The sequence below is a fragment of the Salminus brasiliensis genome, chromosome 22 (assembly GCF_030463535.1).
Source record: "Salminus brasiliensis chromosome 22, fSalBra1.hap2, whole genome shotgun sequence".
Taxonomy (NCBI): Eukaryota; Metazoa; Chordata; class Actinopteri; order Characiformes; family Bryconidae; genus Salminus; species Salminus brasiliensis.
In genome coordinates this window covers 29,823,818-29,847,669 of record NC_132899.1, presented here as the reverse complement: position 1 = coordinate 29,847,669, position 23,852 = coordinate 29,823,818, and the positions used below count along the sequence as shown (strand labels likewise).

The 23,852-nt window shown below is 38.9% G+C and overlaps 1 protein-coding gene across 3 annotated transcripts in view; it reads right to left on the bottom strand.

Moving 5' to 3' along the window:
- LOC140544110 (cadherin-10-like) overlaps positions 1-23,452 on the bottom strand; it is a 103,642-nt gene extending 80,190 nt beyond the window's left edge. For 2 of the 3 annotated variants that reach the window (XM_072667486.1, XM_072667488.1), the window contains exon 1: positions 23,307-23,452. The gene's annotated coding sequence lies outside the window, so the exon portion shown is untranslated. Of the gene's footprint in view, positions 1-22,599; positions 22,902-23,306 lie in introns of all 3 variants that reach the window. The other variant, XM_072667487.1, reaches the window with a different exon arrangement.
- Positions 23,453-23,852: the final 400 nt, after the last annotated feature.

Below are 23,852 nucleotides of genomic sequence, written 5' to 3'. Positions count from 1 at the left end.
TCAGACTTCAAGGCATGTATAGTGCCTGCTACTTTTTAATCATCCCGACAGATGATTTAGTTCATATTTTAAAGTGTTCATTACAGATCCTCTGGCTCAGCATTAGAAGCCTCTCTGAGGGTATGTTCCCTTAAGTATGAATGCTGCCATTCGAACTCTGGTGTGAACACCAAATAAGCAAAGCGAGACCCCCCTGCTTCCAAGCAAACTCCTGGTGCAGTTTTGATTAAAGTCTGAAAGTGGTTCGACCCAGTGGATCAGGACCGGGGCCGATCCAGGCATATTTGAATGGATCAGGTACTGGCTATCTTAATCCCAATTCAGTTCCAAATCTTTGTTTGAACCACGATGTTCATGGCACCATCTGGTGTCCTCAAGGTGCCATTAACGGACGTTATTCCCAGCCGGCTACAGCAGCAGTGTGGACCTTCTCAGAAGGTAAATAAGAGTTAAGAGTCTGCAGTGTGGAGCTATTTTACAGTAGTACATAAAAAACATAACATCATATATTGAACTGCTGAAAGCTGTTGTGGAAATGCCCTGTTTTTCCTCCGGCAGAGAGAACTGCAAGCCTTTCTTTTTCGTTTTTAAACCAGCACTGAGGAGCGCATTCAACTTTTTGACTGCAGAGCTTTAAAGGAGCTGGGAGCTGATTGGTCAGGGAGGAGAGTCAGACTGGACTATAAGATATTATAGATCTAATTACTCTGACCATCACTGCCATGACTATAATAAGTTCTACTACATCATGATTAGTGTGTTATGACTCTGATCAGAGCAGTTCAACAGTATAGCTGGTTTGGTAACTTTTATCAATAATTAATAAACAGTTCTGATCAGAGGAGGACGGGTCAAGTCGGGTCCCCCTTGTGAGTCTTGGTTCCTCCCAAGGTTTCTTCCTCCAGCTCTGAGGGAGTTTTTCCTTGCCACTGTCGCCGTTGGCTGCTCACTGGGGGTCTATTTCTTTGTCTTTTACTAATTACTAATTATGTAAAGCTGCTTTATGACAGTTGTAAAAAGCTATACAAATACATTTGACTTGACTTGACTATTAAACACACTATAAAACATAAGACCTTTTACAAAGAGTCTCTACTAAGAGGCTAAGACTAAATCAATCAGTCCAGAATGTCTCCTTATAGAACCTGATACTGAAAAGTAAAGAGTAAAGAGGTCTAAACTGACCAACCATACGTGCTGTGGTACGTGCTAATGCTGTTCTGGCACATGATCATGTTTGATCATCTCGTCATGAGCCCTGTATCAGTAACTACAGAGCCGAGGCACGTTTAAAACCATTCTAAAATACCTCATATACACACACACACACATCCTATACTGTATATATTATATGTATATGTTTTACAAAGGCAGTAATCCATGTAAAGGCATGTGTTGTCAGTAGTTTTGCACCTTTTGGTATCAGGTGAAAACCATGGTAGCTATTTCTGTAGAACGTCACAAAACCGATCAATCAAGACACATGCATACATAAAGCCCATAAGCTCACTTAGACTAGCGGACGACTTGTCTGTGTGTACGCAGAGAGACTGAGATTGAGAATGAGACTGATTATTTATGTGAAAAGGGGCTAAGGAATGCTGGGAAATGAACGCCACACAAAGTGAAACCCTGCAAACATACGATAAACTGTATGTAACAATGATCAGAGGCATTTCGTTCAGTCGGTGTGGTTTACCGCTGTGGGCCCACAGTAATAGCTACATGCAGTAATTTAGATGCGTCACCCACAAGCTACAGATAAAAAGGAGCAATGTGTAGATAGAGGTAAACCTGTCACACACTGAACGTTGTGTATAATAATAATAAACAATACAAGCAAATGTGTTTTCACGGCTCCTAAAAACATATGTACATATATATTGAAGCTGTTATTGTACGACAGTCCGGGTGAGTTTTATGGCTAAACAAACATATGCATGTCACAAATCGCTTTGAGAAAGAGGTTGTTTGTTTATGGTTGTTGGTTTACGGTCAATAATGCTGGGTTTCCTGTGGGTTTAGTAACTGCTGCTGTCTGATATTATTAGGGCTGTCCCCTGAATCAGTAGGAGACCCATCGTTGAATGTGATTCTTCAAGGTTTTTGTGTTTTTGTTTTGTTTTTTTGTAAAACAGATAAAAGCTTATAAGGATTACATTTTAACCAAGAATTCTAAATAATGGGAATCACACCAAATAATAATCATCATTTTATATTTTAGCAGGACTATTTGGCGCACTTGCTAAAAGGAAATCTTCGTGACAACATGCGCTTGAAGCTCAGTGCTGAGGCAAGCTGAAGCTGAGATGCAGAGGCAAAAGGGGTGGTAAGTTAGACTGGCAATTTCAGAAAAGGTCTAAAGTTTGGAGGCATTTTTGAAGGAGAATCCTAACAAACTTAAAAGCAGCTCTAAATTCACTCATCATTCAAAAACTTTCAAAATCTCAAACCACTTAAAACAAGCTGCAATTTGTTAAGCAGCCATTCTCCAATTATCTGAGCAGATTTAATGCAGGCAGTAAGTTTATTTACAGGCTGATGTATGTAAAATATATGTTCTGTAGATCTCTGCTGGGCCCGTCATAACACGGGAAGGTAGAACCATGCATCTGCCTTGTGATTTATATAAGTCCAGCACAATCTTTCAATCTTTCGTTTTAGACCTATTGGCCATTTGTTGTTCAGGAAAAAGAGACCGGAGGCAAGCGCTTGCTTTTTCATCTTAAATATTTCAGCATTTAATTAACAAGTGTTTACTTTGATGATTTATTTGTTTACATCTAAGATTTATTTCTATGTAAAGAAAATTACAGTCCTGTAGACAAACCTGTAGAAATCAAGAGTGGGCCATGGCACAAATTTCTATCAAGCTTAACTTTTTCATCAAATAATTCAAATCTTGACTAATTTCGTTTATTTATTGAAGTTTTATTAATGAGGTTATGTTTAAAATTGCTTCTTTAACAGAATCACCCTCTTTTTATTTCTCTTTAATGTTTAAACTGAAGTAGAAAAATAAAAAAGGCTTTTTTATTTTATAAAAAAAAAAATATTTTTAGCTAAAAAATTTAAATGCTCAAAAATATGTTTCCATATGGAAAAAAAAACTATGAATGAAGATTAAAATATTCGCATTGAATGGCCAACTCACATTTCTGAGAGTACATTCTGTACAAAATAAATGTGCTACAAAAAAGTCTTGGTGATGCTACAGTAAATTGTAAAAGAGACGTGTGAGTGTGAATACTCGCAATCATGTAGTTCCCTATTCTTTATTTACTAAATGACTACTATTTACTGCATTTATTAAAATAATGAACGGAATGCATTTTAATCAGCAACAGAGCAGATGAAGCTGCAACCCCATCACTGCTTCCTGCCACAGAATTCTCAAACATTTTCTTTTACTTCAATATTTTAATTATAATTGTTGTGAAATAAACAGACTAATGATGGCTGGGGATGAACTTGTGGTGGTCTTGACCTGTTTTATTTTCCATGTTACAGTAATGAGTGATGTGTCTAGCTGATTATGCTTTTATTGAATTTTGGCCTCCGCTGTAATACAGCACATTCAGCCCAGAAGGCCTTTAGCATGCTTGTTATGATTCATCATGAATCCTCGTTGCATACTGTATTTTTGACTAGGGTTATGGTTAGTGTCAGTGTCAAAAGTTATAATGTACTTTTATCTGCATCTAGATAAAAGTATCTTACACAAGGGGTGTGGGTTAAAAAATTCCTTAGTTGCATCCTGACGTGGACTCGGATATTTCTGAATCGTCAGAAATGTCAAAAATTGATTCACTAAATTTGAATTCATACCGTAATGCTGACCGAACGCAAAAGGAGATGAAACGCACCCACTTTCTGCATTAAAAGCTACCGTATGGAAACATTTTGACTTTGCTAACTCTTGCTCAACTTTTGTTGCCAAAGATTTGTGTCCACATTCATTCCTCGTTACTAATCAGTGCTAATCAGCGTCAAGTTGCACATTTTAGGGCCAAAACACAGCAACGTCCCATCTCAAAGATATTTTAATGACACAGCTAGGGCTGTACGTTAAGTAACGCAGCAGAGGAACAGCAGATCGCTAAGATGTAAAGATTTAGCTTTAGTTACTGATAACGCTCCAACATGGCTGTTGCTGCTGAACTAACTAAATTCCCATGTCCACACACTACACCTGGACTCTCAGCAAATACTCGAGTTGACCACTGTGTCAAGTCTACTAGGGAGGGTATATTACTACGTTTTTGCACCGCTGCCCCACTTTTGCTTCTATTTGCCTTATATTTTTTTATTTTTATTTTTTAATGTATTACTGATTTTTACCATTTTTTTCTCCCCAATTAAGATCACCAATTACCCAACCCATACGTATTCTTTCCCTCCCCCCCATCACATGCAACGCCCACTGCAATAGTGAGGGCGAGACCAGGACACGTCTCCTCCTACACATGCGTAGCCTGGCAACCAATGCGCCTGGAGGGTAGGAGCTGTATACCAGGCTCTGATGTACCGGCTAGCAAACGCCAGTGGCGGCCAGCACCGCACTGGCGTGATCTCTAATTATTCAATTCCATTTCATAAACAATCCATTTTATTATTATAAACTTTGTGAGATCTTCAGACTTCAGATACAAGCATGCAGATTTACACATAAAGCCTTCAGATTTCACAAAGGAAAAGTTTCTTAATCAGGCAAAGACACAAAACCAACGGCGAAAAGTCATTCATGACTTCTCACAATACAGTAAAGAGCTACAGAAGTAATCTCAACTGCATGCAGAATTAAACCTAGAACCATCTATGAAAATGGAGCTGTGGGCCACGGGCTGTCATGCTGCCCTTATAATACACAGATACAAAAGCCCAAAGAGCAGACACAAGCCATAAGTAAACACTATATGACATATTAATGAGCTGACAAGAGTGTTAAAACCCTTTGTAAACAGAGTCACATATTATAAACAGTATTTATTCGCTTTCAGCCCACTGTACACTGTCTGCACACTGTCTGTATATAAAAGGGTTCTGACAATTATTAGTGTATAGCTTCCTGAGTTCGGTAAAACTACAGGCTAAAACCTTTCATTTAGACTATGCATTTTGCCTATGTGCACTTCTAATAGTGTCTTTGTCCACTAGTTCCAGTAACTGGACTAGAATGCCACCTCCAAATCCAAACTTTGAGAACACCGTATATTTATACCGTTTGATATTTGCCACGCTCTCTTATCTGTCTATGGCTGCATCGATCCAATACCCAGTAAAAATTAAATAATATACACATGAAGTCCAATTCTTAAACATATCTAGTCTGACATATAATTGGACTGTTTGTAGAGGAAATGATGTAATGCATAATAAAGCAGATTAGTCTTAGATTAAATCTTTTTTTTTGATGACTAATTTATTGATTATTCTTAAGGAGTTTTGTGTGTGTGAAAAATTATTTCTCCCAATTTTTCAATATATTCTATAAATCATACCTCAGTTAACAGGTAACCTCAAAGCAACCCTTTACCCAAAATTAAAACTACGTAGGGATGCCCCGATCGCCCCGATCACCCAATCTAAGTCTCCTAATGCTGTCGAACTGATCTGACATTTGTGTTTCTATAAATATACAGCCCAACAATATAGGAAAGACATGCAAATACACACTAGAAACAGCAGTAGTCATTATTTTTTAGTCATAGTGTTTAAACTCTATAGCGTTTAATATCACACACTCCAGTACAGTACAGTACTTGACCATTCAGCTCCCAGCTCTTTTGGGTTCCAAATTTGAAATTGCAAAAACGGATACAGAGATGAATTTTATGGACAAAATTATCCAAAAGTTAAGGTGACAGAAAGGCCAAAGTGTGGAAAAAGATCTGCTCATGAAGTTAATCAGTCGAGCATGATGGCGGTAGAGTCGCAGTTTGGCTTGCATGGCTGCTCCTGGAAAGGGCTCGCGACTGTTTATGGATGGTGTAAGTCATAATGGCAGAAGAAGAATTGACAATGCACTTTAACATCAAAATGGTTCTGCGAGTTGTAAAAGGGTTTGCTAATTTGAGGCCCTCTACGTGGCCAGTGAATGGGGTCATATGTGGGCACAGAGGGCGTACGTATTTAATTAGAAAAGAGGAAAACTAGATGTATAAGAATGTGTGGCCTACTCTGACCCTTATCAGGAAGCAATCTGACAAGGGTCTGACAGGAGGAGCGCAACACATGTACATTATTAAACATCCACACATCCTCCTCACTCTTTAGAACCTGCGCCTGGCGTGCTAGAAAGAAAAACACCCTCTCTGTAGCTTTTTGTAGAGATAAAGGGCTTTCAAAACATTTCAAAAGCTTTTTCAAAGGTTCCTCCACATTAAATAGAAATAAAAAAGGATAGTATCCTATAAAGTGTCCTTTATTTACGTAAACCACTCCGCTGTTAAGCTTTATTTGTTATATCTGACCTTCTAGGGGTGTTGTAATGAATCCAAGTAATACAACAACAGAACTGTTTTGGTAAAATATAGAAGGACAATATTTAACAGTAGGATTATACTATATTGGGAAGAAACTGACATTGCAGTGGTTTCTCTTTCTATAATATTTATTGCTATATTAAAAAAAACTGCTGGAATTTTCACCAGATTTCACCACGAACTAGCATGTTGCAGTAGCAAACTGTAGCAATATTACCACAGTACTAGAAGGGAAGAGTGAACACACAGCTTACAACATTTAGTTTTTGCTAAGTCTTCATTTCAAAGTTAAAAAGAAAAATAGTCAGACAGTAAAAGTTCTGGTAAATCGATGCAAAGCATAAAGAATATCAATATAACTTTGGAAACTGGACGATTACTGTACTTACAGATTGTCTTAATAACATTAAAGCTGGAGACAATCTTGCTAGCTTATTTGGCATCTACAGTATGTACTAGGGCTGTGTATTGGCAAGGATTTGGTGATACGATATGTATCACAATACAGGGGTTACGATTCTAAATATTGCGATATACTGTGATACTTCAAGCAAGGTGATATTTTACGTTTTTTTTTTTCCTAATTTTAGGTAAACTGTCATAGTATAAAAAACAAACCACTACATGCATAAAATCTGAGTGAAAATGTTTACTTTTTATGCAGCCAGAACAGTGGAATCTCTAACACCCAAAACATACTACTACTGTTTTAACAGTTTAACAGAAATTAACAGTTCTCTCTCTCTCTGTGGCACATTTTGCAAACGGCATGGTTCTTGTCGATCTCCATTGTGCCTTCTTTACTGTGAAAGCCAAAATGAGCCCAGACTACAGCTCTGTACGCCGCGGGAGCCGTGAAAACGTCTAATGCGTTTGGATTCAGCCATTGGTGGTCACACTAAGGCAGTTAGGTTTGCTAATGCTAATGTGGCGCGGTACTTGCTTACATTGATGCAGAAGTGCCTAATGGCTGAAGTGAACCACTGTCTGCCATCTAGCGGTCGGGGATTTAAATACAACACAAAATCATCAGCTGCCGAGAATGTTTACATGTAAAATATTAATTAAAAATCGGTACTGTTTCTGTTGAGAATCGATGCAATATCGCAAAACAGAATATCGCGACGATGAAACTGAGCAAAGGTAAAACGAATAGATTTAGGGGATAGGGCCGAACACTAGTGTCACCATCTACAGTCAAACAAATGTTGCATGGGCTGCATGCAAACCTGTGTCTGCGATTGTAACTCAGTAATCAAAAAGCACTTACACTGCTGCACGTTATTTCTACAGTACAAAAATAGCCTTCAGGGTAAATCTTGACAGCGACTGCTGATGTTGCTATGGGAATAAAAGATGATGACCAAAAATATGTCCAATCTGTTTAACTACACCAAACGCTGTTATGTTACAGCGCACCACGTTGGATTGTCCAGTGATAAACTAATAACAATATGTAGCTTCCCTTACTGTTAGTCACATGGCATGTCACTATGGAGGAAGCCGGTTATGTATTTATGACACCTGTCTGACGTGTGAGTGTGAGTGGCAAACACTCAGACGTCAGACAGGTGTCTCAAATACATTGAAGTGTGCGGTTCTAAACCTGGCAGACACACTGACAGCCTGAACGCACAGAGCTGTAATTGTCTGACAGAGTAAAGTACTTCTGTCTGTTCTCTCAAATGGAAGCCTGTTCTTTTGACCTTCGTTTAAAACCAAGTATTAAATCATGAAAAACATTTGCCTATAAGAACGGCCATAAACACAAGGCAGCACAAGACTGCTATACTTCTCTGGAGCGTTAAAGCATTGCCTTCTGTGATTTAATGGGTTTTTGGAAGAAAAGTGCCATGAAGAGCAAATACGAGGCTCCTCAGTCTGTAAGTTATGGGCATGTGAAAAAGTCATAGCGTGATAATTAACGTTTAGCATGGTTCATCATGGTTTAGCATGGTTTATTATGGTATGGCCCAGCCTCACTGACGCAGGTTCTTTCCCCCATTCAAGCTGAACATGTGCAGATGCTGTATTTTCTGGCGATTTTATTTACAGCATCGGAAAGCGACTCTCACTTGCGTGCCACCATATCACCTCCATAACACCTTTGTTATCAATCAACTTCGGCTCGGAGACAACATCAGGAAATAGTACATTTCAGTGAACGTACTTAATCACTATACGTTAGTACTTATTATTAATATCCAAAGTAATCCCATTTATTTACTTTTACTTTACTACATTTCAAGTACTTCCTTTTTCACTAAGCTTTGTTTGAATATGCCCTACTATCTTACTTGTTGCTCGGAAGTGGGAGTACATAGACTGCAAAGCAATGAAAGCAAACCAGTGTAGCACACTTTTCGCTAATTACTAGTCCTAATGAACTGGAACACAACTGTCAGTATAACCACTACAATAGCTAGACACCCAAGTATCACAAGCCTAGTTACCAGTGGATCTTTTTCATTTTGGTTCAATATGTCTCTTCGGATTTTTAAAACCGTGTACAATGTTTAAACATTCATATAATATTCAATAGCTGCAGACCCACATGCTAACAATTGGCCTGTCTCAGTACAGCTGATTTTTTTGGTGTTTGTTTGTTTGTTTTATTAATTGCTGTGCAGACTGGAGCACAGCCAACCATTGACCAGGATAAAGAGTGTGAAATCAGTCACGGAAAAACACCAGAGACTGAAATGTAGGGTAACTGGGGCATTTATTTAAATGTAACCCAGACTAAAACACACTAAAATTAAAAGGCCTTCAGGGGCCTGAAACAAATCAGGCAGGTGCGTTTTGGCAACACAAATGGACCAAAGAGCTCTGAATCCTCAGAGCCACGTCCCTTTTATAAGCTGTTATTTTTTCTAAGGTGTTGATGTGCTTGACCCAATTAGCATCACCTGGAGCCTGTGAACCCTCGGGGACGGCTTTGCCCCTCGGCACGAACATGCTGTGAACTTCCAAAGTGCATAACACACACTGATCTAATGTGTCTCATATGGTCCACTTTACTCTTTCAAACCAGTGTCAGTTTCAGTGCTTGGGTTTCATTCATACGTCAGGTCTATTATGGAGCGCTGTTATGGAAGCAAATAGGATTGACATACCCGAGACTATTCACAATAAATACTTAACCCCTTAACACTCCAAGGTGTATTATTAAGTAACTAAAGGGATCTCTGTGCAAACTGAGCGGGCTATTCCTTGGTCATAGAAGTGTGTATTAAAGCTACTGGCCATTTAAGTGGTTAAAACTTAAAAAAATTGCTCCCAACCAAACAAGCTCTACGCAGGGGAGACGCTCATTTTTTAATACCAGGAGATTACTTAATATTCCACATTCCCCTTCTTCAAATCCTCCTGCAGTCATTGTGTCCCTGAACCAGGTACACTTCATTTATATACGCCAGACAAGTATAGGAGGCCCTACAAAGCTCATTTTTCCAATGCTAAGCTGGCAAAAACATTTCAGATGTCTCCTGACAATCATCTGCATATGTTCCAGACATGCCTCTGACTTACTAATTTTGACACATTTAATCAAGCCCTCAACTACAAACTAGTAGACCCCAAACCTCTTAACAGTCATGTTAAGGGATCATGCCTGACTTGTGTCTGCTTGTGTTTACTTTACTGACTTGACTTCCCTCCCACACATGACATACGGATCCGGGAAGTTCTATCGTATCCTATTCTGGATCAACAACCTTACTATTTCACCTGTTGTCAGGAAAGGCTTATGTAAGTGTTATGTAGATGAACAAGTAGTGCCCTACAGTAAAGGCTTGTGTAGGTGTAGTGGGCTTATGAATGGTGCTCTACAACAAGAATTTCTACATCCTTCATACCTGTAGTTTTGCCTCATCACAAAAGGCCACAGTAAGAAGACAGTTGACTATGTTGTGCTGTGTCCACTGAATGACAATTCACAACCAAATAACAAATGCTTATTCTGCCAAAGAGAGATACAGGCTACTTCATGGAATTCCTACATGGAAATATCAAAAAACAAGGAGTTTCTGAACCGTACAAATGTTTTCACACATACACGCATTCCAATTGACCCAAATCATCCCTTAAAATTATTCATTCAGCACATAACACTGCTTTCAGATTATCTGCTTTGTTAGTTTCTTTCTTTTGCCTCTAAAGAAACCCGAAAACAGAGGCGTTCAGAAGCTTTTCAAGAGTGTGCTTCACTGATTATTATAAACTATTGAATTGCACTGCGAATAAGACTGAATCTGTCAACCTAACAATTGTGTATTAGCGATGCTTTCATATTTTACACATGATGGAGTGTACTAAAATCTAAAATAGGCTTTGGTATGTAGAGTTCAGACAGGATGAAGTGTTCTTACTGGTACATGAACACTGAACTATGAATTTCCTATGAAGTTCCTGTAAAAATGTAACATTGTAACATATGCATGCATATCTCGCAATTTATCAACTACATAACCGATTCACTGAGAAGGTAAATAGGCAAAATAAAGCATTGACATTTTTTAAAAGATGTGTGAAAAGGGTATTCACATCTGAAAGGCAGACGGGCATAATAGGCCAGTTTCCAAGAGCTACATTAAGCATAAGCAAAGGCTAAAACAACACTGGCACAACACACTGTCCAAGACTTCAGAATCCACATCTGTACAACCAACCCTAGACATAGGGAACACTGATAAAACCTAGATAGTCTAGAAGACTCAACTGCAGCCCAAACAAATTCCTGGACCAGGAACCGTTCAAAAGCCCTTACCAAGCCTCTTTTAACAATCTGGACCATTAGGAGCAAGACACTGTAGCTAGCGAAGTGAACACCATCCCTGCACGCACAGTACAGCCACGGTTCCTAAACAAGGTCATTGGCTGTCCTCCTTTCACAGCATAAGTCATGCAGACAAATTGTTAACGGAATCAAAGATGCTGTGATGATCAATAAATACAAGTCCCTGAGGTTGAGCTCAAAAACAAACGTACAAAGCTACAGTGCCTTTGGGCATTCTGTCGGACTTCAAAACTCATCAGCCGCGGCAGGCACTCTCTGCACTGGGTTCGGAGAGACCCTTTGTTGCGCTCCCAGAAGGATTGCGCTGCGCTGTACAAAGACGCAGGCGAGGAGGGTAAACAAACAGATGAGGCTCAGAGATGAGGATGAGTCCGGAACATCCGGACTGTCTGCAAGGGCGGAGAAATAATGCTGCAAAGACAACCAAATACTCCTTGGTCAGCAAACACTGAGGATTGGCAATGGTAGCACTGAATGGTAATGCTGCTAATGTTAATGCTAATTAATTATTCAATCTACAATGCATTCGGAAAGTCTTCAGATCACAGAGGTAGAGGTCATTCATTATTAAAAGGGAACAGACATAAGTTTTTAGACACCTACAATTTAGCTCTGGGGGCTCCCATTTCTCTTGATCATCTTTGAGATGTATCTACATTTTGATTGGAGCTTTCACCTGTGGTAAATTCAGTTGATTGGACATGATTTGGAAAGACAATGCATCCATGCATATCAAAGCAAAAACCAATGGGAAGAACTGCCTGGAGAGCTCGGAGATAGGACTGTGTGGAAGAACAGATCTGGAGAAGGCTACAAAAAAAATTCCCAAGAGCACAGTGGCCTTCATAATTCATTTGACATTTGGCACAACCAGGACTTTTCCCAAAGCTGGCTGCTCCACTAAAGTAAATAGGGCTTGAGAAGGGCCTTGGTAAGAGAGCTGACCAGGAATCCAATCGTCACACTGTCTGAGCTCCAAAGATCTTTTGTGTAAATGGGAGAAGGTCAACCATCACTGCAGCACTCCACCAGTTTGGGCTTTATGGCAGAGTGGTGAGACAGAAGCCTCTCCTCTGTGAAAGACACCAGAGAGCCTCTTAGGACTCAATCTGTTAAAAAACCAAGACTGAACTTTTTGGCCTCGAATCTAAGCATCATGCCTGGAGGAAAACAGGCACTGCTCATCACCTGCCAAATACCACCCCAACAGTGAAGCATGGTGGTGGCAGCATTATGCTGTGGGGGTGCTTGTCAGCCATGGGACAGAGAGACTGGTCAGGGTTCAGGAAAAAGAAAAAAAAGGTGAATGGAGCAAAGTATAGATATTCTTCATGAATACCTGATCCAGATCACGAAGGTATAACAACACTAAGCACACAGCCAAGACATCACATGGATGACTTGGAGATAACGCTGTTAATGTTCCAGAGCGGCCCAGCCAGAACCCTGACTTGAACCCGACTGAACATCTCTGGAGAGACCTGAAAACGGCTGCCAAACCTGACTGACAGTCCCCATCCAATCTGACAGAGCTGGAGAGGATCTGCAGAGAAGAAAGGCAGAAAATCCCCAAAATCCAGGTGTGCAAACCTTGTGGCATCATAGTTAAGAAGACTGGAGGCTGTGATCGCTGCCAAATGTGCTTTAACTAAATACTGAGTAAAGAGTCTAAATCTTTCATATTTTAGTTTTTCTTTTCAAGATATTAGCAAACAAAATGTGAAAGGTGAAAGGGTCTGAAGCCTTTTTGGAGTGTATTATATATGTAAATATATAATATAAAGTAATAACAGTAAAGCCTTAAACACTCCTATGAGAAGCTCTTCAGATTAAAGAATAGTAGAGTAGTTCCGATTTGTATCATCAGCAAATAAGACATTTTTTAATTCTACATTGCTCTGAAAAAGGTCTGGTGCATGTCTGCTGAAGTAAAAACATTGTTTTTCTTCATCTTCACTGGCATCTGTCAAGGAGAAGATATTAGGCAGCAGATAAAAATAAATATCATTTCTGTTCTAGACAAAGAACAGTTCTATTTCAATATGTTAGTGCTCAAGAGGCAGTAATCCAATGGACAAGCACAACAGAGTAGTTGACAGAAAGTGTCTTCCTTCCACATCAAATGATAAAGTGTGCTCACCCCTCCACCCCATCTCTCCCGTTAACCCAGTCACAGCCCCTCACAACCCTTGGTCTTGGCTCCATTTATCAAGGGGGATCTGACGTTCATCAGCTGCCTGTAGAGTTCCCTCTCTCCGACAGTTATACATTCTCCTCCCATACCATCAGCTGAGGTCATGGTTCAAACTACCACAAAGTACAGTTTTCACATTGATACAAATGTCAGCAAATATCCAACAGCTTTTTAACTCATGATTCTGAATTTGGAACAAAGCAATATGTCTACTTTACAAGCACTAAGAAATATTTTCTGTTGTGAGGTGAGGTGTTTAGTCTGCTTCATATGGCAGACGTTCTGTTAAATCAACACCAAAAGAATGACCGTTTGTGCTGTAGTAAGCTAATAATCATATACTACCACACATTTAAAGTAAGCTACTACTTTAGCTACTTGGCGAAGTAAGTGCTTTTCTACCTTACTGCAGATTTGAGATTTTTAAATATGTAAAAAAAAAAAAAAAGAAAACTTTAAATACACATCCAGGTTGAGAACAACTGAATTATAATGGCATGAGCTTTAATTTACATTTCATGTATTTTACATGTATGCTGAATGCACTCGTGTACCTACAAATCCTGTACAGCATAAAATTTCAGCACAGTATTTCCCACATCTTTTGGCAGAGCATATTTTGTATATATAAAAGACGTTTAGCAAAGTAAGCTCAGCAAATGTTCAGCTTGTTTTGTCAAAACGGTGTGATCTGACTCTGAAATGCTGCTGTAGAGAAGAAAACGTTGCACAAAATAGTAAATTTCATTCATTAGTTTATCAGCAGCTTTTGAATTAAGCGAGTATCTCTTACTAACCGTCGTTGAGGCATGTACGCCCCTTGTTCGTTGGGTACCTGAATTAGTTTCATGAGCACATATAGAGTTAAGCTCACGGTTGTGGTGAATTATTAGTTCATACCCTGCTTCAATTAGCATGTAGGCTTTAGCATGTTGGCTGTGTGTTTGTAGAGCTATATCAGGTTTAAAAGCTGCTAAACACTTAATAAATGTTGGTCCTGTGCTGTGGCACATGTTCATAAACATTTTGTTGTCCCCTGTTCATTTTACAGCCGCAGTCTGTCTCTCTCTGACACTCACAGCCTACATCCTGCTGAACGTTCAGTCCTCGGCCTCTGTGCTCTGGACAGCACCCCAGGTGAACTACACCTATTCTATAGGTCTCAAAAGCTCCCTTTGTAGTGTTTACCCATTGTTTATGGTTTTATTTGGTAACTGTTTGTTTAGTTAATGTCAAGGTTTGCATTATTTAAAGCAGCATTAAGTGAGGATTGGTCTTCTTTGCTCCTGTGCTCCCCCTACAGTTGGGAAGTGTAATTCGTACATTGAGCCACCACTAAAGGACACACTACTGTGAGTGGCCTTCTCTTGATTAACTATGTTAGGTCCACAGAGGAATTTGCAGTTTGAGCCACCACTAAGGGACATACATTACACATGGATTTCTGGACAAGCTGAAAGATACAGAACAGTCACTGAAAGTTAAAGAAGCATGTGGACTAAGGCAATCTTACGATCGTCACAGAGCGTTAACCGGCAATGACAGATGGGCTATTCTCCCTACAGTTGAGCTGTTATTTTAAGGTAAAAATCATGTTGCTTTAACTGTTCAACTGAAAATAACAATTCAGGTATTCAGAGAAATATATACCAATGTCTAAATGTGACAGAACAGTCACAGACACGTTGACACATGATTGAAAAGGCAGAGGCGTTGTGGCTGTAAATAGGATAACGAATATCCTACTTACAGCCAATCTGCCTCTGAATATGCTTTCATTGTTATTGGTTTTATCTAACATTGGCTACAGTAGTTGTCTGATACAATTATTAAAATAGTGGTAAAAATGAAATTTTGCCTAGGCTTCATTTTCGTACAACATCCTACTTCTGACTGAAGCACCTTTCTGTTTGAAAATATTATTTTTGGTCACAATTATTGCCATCATTAAACAGTGTCACAGGCATCAGGCAGGTTTTCAGTGATGTAAAGGCATTCAACTCTTAAATACATCTGCTTCCATTCACCATCACTGTGACTTTTTTTTCCTCTCTGAGGAATTTTTCTCTAGAACTGAAAACACCCATTTTACATGTAAATATTTTAATTAGACTTTCCCTTTAAGCAGAAATTACATCAGTATTTGTGGTAGTTCCCCATGTGCCTTATAAATGTATTTAAACCTATTCTAAATGTATTATTAACACAGTCATTTTTTATGCATTGTAACAAAAAACTGAATACATTTAAGAAGTGTGTTCTGGCTCCAATATTTCACTATGGGTTTATTACTACATAGCTCTTGCCTACTAATTGATATTTGAAGCTAGTACACTATACATTACAAACAAAAAACTATAAAACATAGTTTCCAAGATGATAGCATATTTTATTTGTATGCATATTGTGTATTTATTATGTTTATTTAATTTAATATTTGTTTGTAAGTTTTTTTTTCGCTTTGTCTTGCTGTTTTAAGTTTTTATGACATGCAATCTTTGATCTGCATTCTATATATTAATTAATGCTACATAAATAAAGTTTTACACACCCACTGTAACCAAGCAAGGGCTTTTTATATAAGTTGACCAGTTAAAATTAGATGTGTTAGGTGCAGGGAAAACTCCAAAATAGCAGTAGGCCTCCAGGACCATGTGTTCAGAATAAATAATTTACATTTACTAAATTTCTACATTTTCTAAATAGATTTATATTATAGAAAACATTGATTCCAAACCACTGAACACAATAAAGTTGAGGGTACAAAGTACATTACTGAAGTTGGGTTGAAATAATGAACAGAAAAAAAAAAAAACATATCTAAGGAAAAAGTACTGAAGCCTGCAAATAAGTCTTCTGTGCTATGCACCCTGCAAAGCCATATTAATATGAGACACATTTACATATTTAGCAGCTGCCATGTTTTCTAGTTGTCTTTGATCACACAGATTTCTGCTACTTCCCAAACGCTTTGATTTTTATTCATTAACAAAAAAATAAGAGTGCTGCTATACAATAAGCAGAAGCCTAAACTCCTTGCAGGTCACATATCATTTAGCAATCACAGCAAGAGTAAATGGTAAAAGAGAAATCTACAGCAGAGGCTATGCTCACTGCTGCATTATTATATAAAAACTGAGTGTGGTTTGAATGCAGCCTGAATTCTACATTTCCTTATGAGCAAAATCCTCAGATTAGGCCAGGATCTGATTAAGCACAGATTAAGTAACTGATATGGTTAGGAAAAACTCCTAGTTAGGGATATGGGTTTATTTGATTGGTTGGGTTTCAGAAAGTTCTGTACATGAGATGGACCGTTTAGTTTTTTTGGGGTCAACACCAATCTCCGATCATCTTTCAGCATGATCGGCAGAGCGCCAACACAGATCTTGGGCAGGGCTGAGTTCTGCAGCTGTGAGTGAGAGCTGTATTGCCAGTTGAATGAGACTGCCTATCGCAGATCTTTCCATTACTGTTCTGCATAACTAACGTGGCTTGTACACACTGTTAAAGTTTGTTTACATTTATGGAAGCAGCAAAAAACAGCAGTGTTTCAGTCTGGGCTGTTTTTAAATAAGGCACAATCAAGGACGCTAGTATAAATAGAGGTTGTTTCCTTATTAATGTTTTATTTAAATACAGTAACTAAAACATCTAAAGGGATAAACAGGAGTCTAACAATTATCAGATTAAATGATTTTCACATGTTTTGGTACATAAACCCACACAAAATGTAAGTGGGCATCAAATAGAAAAGTGTTTTTTATTATGTGGTGTATTAATTACATTTAACCCAACCATGATCAGTGAACACACACATCTATAGTAGAGAGCATTTGGGGGTTAGGCACCTTCACTATCCCTACCCCTACTCATTTTCCTGCAAGTCCAGGGGATCAAGCCAGTAACCTTCCCACCCCAAGTTCACTTCTCTAACCTTCTCTAATCTCTTAAGTGTTTGTAGCTCGTACTGCATAGTGAACAGCATAACATCATCAGCCCTAAGGACCTAATTTAGACAGGAATCAGCAACACTACTATAAAGATATATCAAGAGGGAATGAGAACGACTTGCAACACTACATCCACCTGCTGTTGTATTTGGTAAATATAGTGCGGTGGAAATCCATCCCAAATAAAAGCATGTGCTAAATATGTGCAAACACTCAAGTGTTTTGTTGAATCTGAACGTAGATCTTTTACTTTAATGACTGCAGTGAGGACAAAGATATCTTTGTCCTCATATCAGTTTGCATTTTCAAGGACAAGATATGTTTGGTGAAAGCCCATGATGCAAATTCAATGAGAGAAAGAAACTTCTGAGGCTTTCAACTGGTAATGCTGCTCACTGTCGCCAAGTAATGATGCTGAAAACAAACAAATCAGCGGTACTTAACTGCACTTTAGAACCTTGTATAACAAATAATTAGCCGCCACTGGTAAACAGAGCAATCCAACGTACACTTCTACTCACCAGTGCATTAAAGTTATAAAATATTAACTAGAAATGTGCATTCCAAACTGAACAGCGCTTACTGCATCAGCATTTACACACAGAAAATACACAGTATCCAACTTAATCCTGTCCATCTTCATCACTTAATAATACAGGAAGCCAGATTTTCACTGGGCTTAAACACAGTCCAACGGGGCAGTCTTTTAAGCCTTCAAAAACCCCAATTAATCTCCTTTTCATGCATGTATTTGTGTATTTTAGGATTATCCAGGGCATGTTTTGAATAACCGTAATATCCCATTTTATGTTTGAATGAAAATGGAAGAATGTCCTGCTTCCAGTGTGGATGCGCCCAAGAGAAAGGATTTGTACAAATACAATAAGTATATAAAGAAGTATATAAAGTATATAAGTATATAAAGAAAGCACAATTATAGTATATAAAGAAAGCACAATTTGCTTCATCAGGAGTTTTTAAGGCATATATACTAAAGTGATAAGTGGTACTAAGGCTACACTTCTTCAAAAACCTTCAATAAAGTAACATTGCTAAAAGTTCTGCAGTGTGTACATAAATATACACATGTGGACAAAATTGTTGGTTAATGAAAGAAAAACTCACAATGGCCACAGAAATAACTTAAATCTGACAAAAGTAATAATAAATAAAAATGATATGAAAATTAACCAATGAAAGTCAGACATTGATTTTCAACCATGCTTCAACAGAATTATTTTAAAAAATAAACTCATGAAATGATGGTACCCTTTACTTAATATTTTGTTGCACAACCTTTTGAGGCAATCACTGCAATCAAACGATTCCTCTAACTGTCAATGAGACTTCTGCACCTCTCAGCAGGTATTTTTGGCCCACTCCTCATGAGCAAACTGCTCCAGTTGTCTCAGGTTTGAAGGGTGCTTTTCCCAGACGGCATGTTTCAGCTCCTTCCAAAGATGCTCAATAGGATTTAGGTCAGGGCTCATAGAAGGCCACTTCATAATAGTCCAGTGTTTTCCTCTTAGCCATTCTTGGGTGTTTTTAGCTGTGTGTTTTGGGTCATTATCCTGTTGCAAGATCCATGACCTGCGAAAGAGACCAAGCTTTCTGACACTGGGCAGAACATTTCTTTCTAAAATCCCTTGATAGTCTTGAGATTTCATTGTACCCTGCACAGATTCAAGATACCCTGTGCCAGATGCAGCAAAGCAGCCCCAGAACATAACAGAGCCTCCTTCAGGTTTCACAGTAGGGACAGTGTTCTTTTCTTGATATGCTTCATTTTTCCATCTGTGAACATAGAGCTGATGTGCCTTGGCAAAAAGTTCCATCTGTCCATAGGACATCCTCCCAGAAGCTTTGGGGCTTGTCAACATGTAGTTGGCAAATTCCAGTCTCGCTTTTTTATGATTTGTTTTCTACAATGGTGTCCTCCATAGTCGTCTCCCATGAAGTCCACTTTGGCTCAAACAACGATGGATGGTGCGATCTGACACTGATGTTCACCTTTAATCTCTTTAGAATTTTTTTTCCTTTTGCAGCCACGTCCAGGGAGGTTGGCTACACTACCATTAAATTTCTAAATATGTGCAACTGTAGTCACAGGAACATCCAGCTGCTTAAAGATGGTCTTATAACCTTTACCTTTAACATGCTTGTCTATAATTTTCTTTCTTATCTCCTGAGACAACTCTTTTCTTTACTTCCTCTGGTCCATGTTGAGTGTGGTACACACCATGTCACCAAACAGCACAGTGACTACCTGTAGCCCTATATATACGCCCACTCACTGATTACAAGATTGTAGACACCTATGATGCTAATTAGTGGACACACCTAACATGTTCCTTTGGTCACATTATTTTCAGGGGTACCATCATTTATGTCCAGTTATGTCCAGGCCTGTTTAATGAGTTAACTTTTTTAAATAATTCTGTTGAAGCATGGTTCAAAATCAATGTTGGATTTTTATTTATTATTACTTTTGTGAGATTTAAGTTATTTCTGTGACCATTGTGGGTTTTTCTTTCATTAACCGAGGGGTACCAACAATTTTGTCCACATGTGTAAAATTAATGAAATTTACCCTAACATTACAAGGAATAAATGTCTATTATTTTTTACACATTCAATAATAGAAATGTTTTGTAATTTCATATACATTTCATCATAATTTAAGAAAACAGAAAAATACTAAATAATTAATAATGATATAATACTTACTTAAATAATAATAACAATAATACTTAAAGTGTTAGGTATTTTGTCTGTATGAAAATAAGAAATAAATATGATTTGTAATTATTGGCATAATACATTAAATGACAGTTGTTAATTTACAGAGTTTCTGTAATTTTACAAGGTTTTGTATACAATTAAAAATGTGTGTGTGTGTGTATATATATATATATATATATATATATATATATATATATATATATATGTATATGTATGTACATCATATAATATCATATATATATATATATATATATATATATTCAAATAAACTTTCCTACCCCAACACTTTGCAACACTGCTTCATTTCCACACAAACAAATGTACATTTCATCTAGACAGTTTCTGCCAAAAGCATTTAAACTGAAAGATTAATATGTATTGATGCATTTAGGGATATATTTTATTCATGTGGAAAAGAAGCAAGAAATGAATCAAGTAAATTAATTTCAGCACCTTCTCCAGTGCAGTCAGACTAACCTTCTGTAAAGTTTTCGTGGTATTCAGTACAAACTCATTTCCATATATGTGTAGATCACAAGGTCTGCATAGCCACTGACTGAATTAAATCACACCCACTCATTTTGACATTAGCTGTACCCCTGCATCACACTTGGATCATTCAGTCACTGAGACACTGAGCACAGTAAGGAGAAACGTAGAGGAGTGCAGTGAGGCTGTGGCGAGAGAGGACTGCCGGTACCATATGCCGCAGATTCAGTGCTCTTGAGATTTTGTAGTTTCAGATGTTTCGACTCACCCAACGAAGCTGCAGAAAGAATCCTATTCATTATATCCATCAAATTCCCAGCAAACGTAATGAGACTATTTTAATTATTAACAGGTAATGCTTGTTCACTTCTTTGACATATTACATTCTCTATAGTTAGAAAGTGTCCTTGAGATTGGAGAAGCAGTATATGAACAAAAGTGACGACGACAAATTATTCTGGAATACAATACAGCACATTCTTGGAAGGAAACGTGTTAATGGAGCCCATATGTGTAATAAAAACATGTCATATTTAAATGCACCACACTTACCTGTACTTACAATTAGAGCTGGGCAATATGACAGTATTTTATGGTATCGTGAATATCGTCAGTGCTTAAAGAGCACTAATTATCTGCATGTTTCCTTACAAAGAGTGTAATCAGTCTTATGTAATTCAATAGAGGGCAAAATATTTAAAGTAAAATTCACAGTACTCAGTATGAGAGAGTGTTTGGATTTATATTTTTACGCTGTTATAAAAAATAATGCAATAAATATTGTATATTGTAAAAAAAAATATTTTGATATTAAAAAAAATCAAATCGCCCAGCTCTACTTACAATGTGGATGTGTTTAAAGTAGGAGAGGGGACCGGGACACAACACAAATTCAAGTGTCTCTTGTATCTTATTACCGTAGCCAGCTCATATCCGAAAAGTTGGACAGTAATCTAACATATTTCTCCACACCTGTAGGTGAATAATCCAGCACTACTGTGAAGCACAGCTACAACATAAGAGTTGTTTCAGAGCTAGAAAGGCTAAAATACAGCCTCACTGCGGCAAGCTGTGAATAACGACAGTCAATAGTGCCTAGACAACACCAGAGGGCGCTCTGTTACAACGCTGTAGTTAAACTAGCCCATACCCGATCCATTAAAATATGTCTGGATCAGCCCTGATCCCGATCCACTGTACCGGATCATTACTTCCTTAACCCAAATAGCTTTTGTTTATTCGCAACATTAGTCGCAAAGTTATAAATGAGTATGAAACGAAGTAGATTACTTATCTGAAACATTATTAAGATTGCTTAATGTGTTGTGTCCCACTCTCAAACAATACAAAAACAAACTACAACAATGCAAAAATGTGCACAGGATTAAAGAATAAATTAACAAACTAGTTATTGGCATGCAGTCTGTCCCAAGTGTATAGATGGCATACTGGATCGGATACCGGGTGGAACGATTTCCTGTGACAAATCCAGCCTTCCTGTGTATTCGTTAAAAGTGTTTGAGCAGTTTTACCATAACAGCCAAATTTTAGAGGCTTATCTACGTCAATCAGGTGAATGAATCCAGACATCCGAACAGTTAAATGCCTCTAAAAGCTCCCTCTCAAAGAGATCCGGGATGTGATTTTGGCCTAAAACTTGCTTTATCATATGCATTCATGGCAGAGGAATGACAAACTACATTTGTTGCATATGCATCATTATTTTCATAACTAACTATAACACACAGCAAATGACTAGATTTGTGTTGTAGACATTGCAAACCCTGGTTTCCACACTATTATCAAGAAATCTGAGCTTGTGAGTTTCAGATAATTGAATTCTGCAGAAATTGAGATCAGATATCATATATATCTCATATCTCAATGCTTGTATTGCTAAATTCCAGGTAATAATAATAATAATAATAATAATCTTACGTTGAAGCATGATCTCCTTTTCAACCTCACGGTTTCCTTCCAGCTACTCCTGAGAAACGTCCGGCTGCGGCCAGCAACGCAGAACCACAGGAGCCGGTCTATGAAGCGCAGTCCGCGGCCCCCGTCAACCTGCAGAGTCCAGAACCACACCTGATCTGACCGGTGTGATTCAGGAGACCCTGGCCAACTGGAGCAGGTGTGTTGGCTAAGACCTGGGAAGGGACTGAGGCTGAAGTCTGCAGGTGCTCCTCATCATACCGAGATCTGGAAGCTGGAGCTGACCTCTGCAGGTTGGTCAGTCTCTACAAGAAAGGCTGGTGACTGGTCTCTTATTATTATTGTTATTATTGTTATTATTATTGTTATTATTTAGACCCTCAGAGCCTCAGTGCTGCATCACTGTTGGGGTGGTGCAGCACACCTCGTTTGGAAGCAGGTCAGGCAGACTGGCCAAGCAGGGGGAGCAGCAGGGCTTAAGACCCCGTTAAAGCTTCGGCGCTGCACTGGTCAAACACACGGATATAACCTCGTAACCACCTTCGCCGAGTTTATTTATTTAGCTACTTCAATTCAATGAGAAATGCTGTGTATTTCCACCGCTCCCCCTAACTCGACAGACCCTCGCCTCGCGCATTTCCTTCCCCCCCTAATGCGTCAAAACTGGAATTTAAACTAAATAAACACCCGAGAAAAGTTTCCTCACATACCCTAAAGCCGTGAAAGCGCTCGGAGCCGTGTGAGGAGCCCTCTCCGGAGCCCTCTCCCTGCGTGTCTCCCTCGCTGTATCGGTGGTCCGTCCGTCCGTCCGACCGTTACGACTCCGGGTCCGTCTCGCGCATCACTCCTCACGCTGGATGTGTCAGCGCGCGAGGCTCGAGCGGTTTGGACACACTCCCCTCCCTCCGCACGTATTCTGACATGTCCCGCCTCACTGCACTGGGATTGGCTACCTGGATCCAGCGTTCTGCACTATGATTGGATGGCACCGCTGCAAACGAAAATATGCAAATAGCGCGCTGCCCCCGTTCTACGATTGGCCGGTGGGATCTCGGCGTTCTCGGCGAGGATTGGACGGAGTGCGTGCGAGGACGGACTACAAGGGAATCGCGGCGATAGAGGCATGAATACGGCATTAAGGAGAGGCGAAGGAGAGGCAGCCTCTGATTGGCTGCTGTGGCTGAGATGCAGACAGAGAGACATAGGTAAAGAGAGGGAGGGAGAAAGAGAGAGAGAGGTTTTTTTTTGGGGGGGTA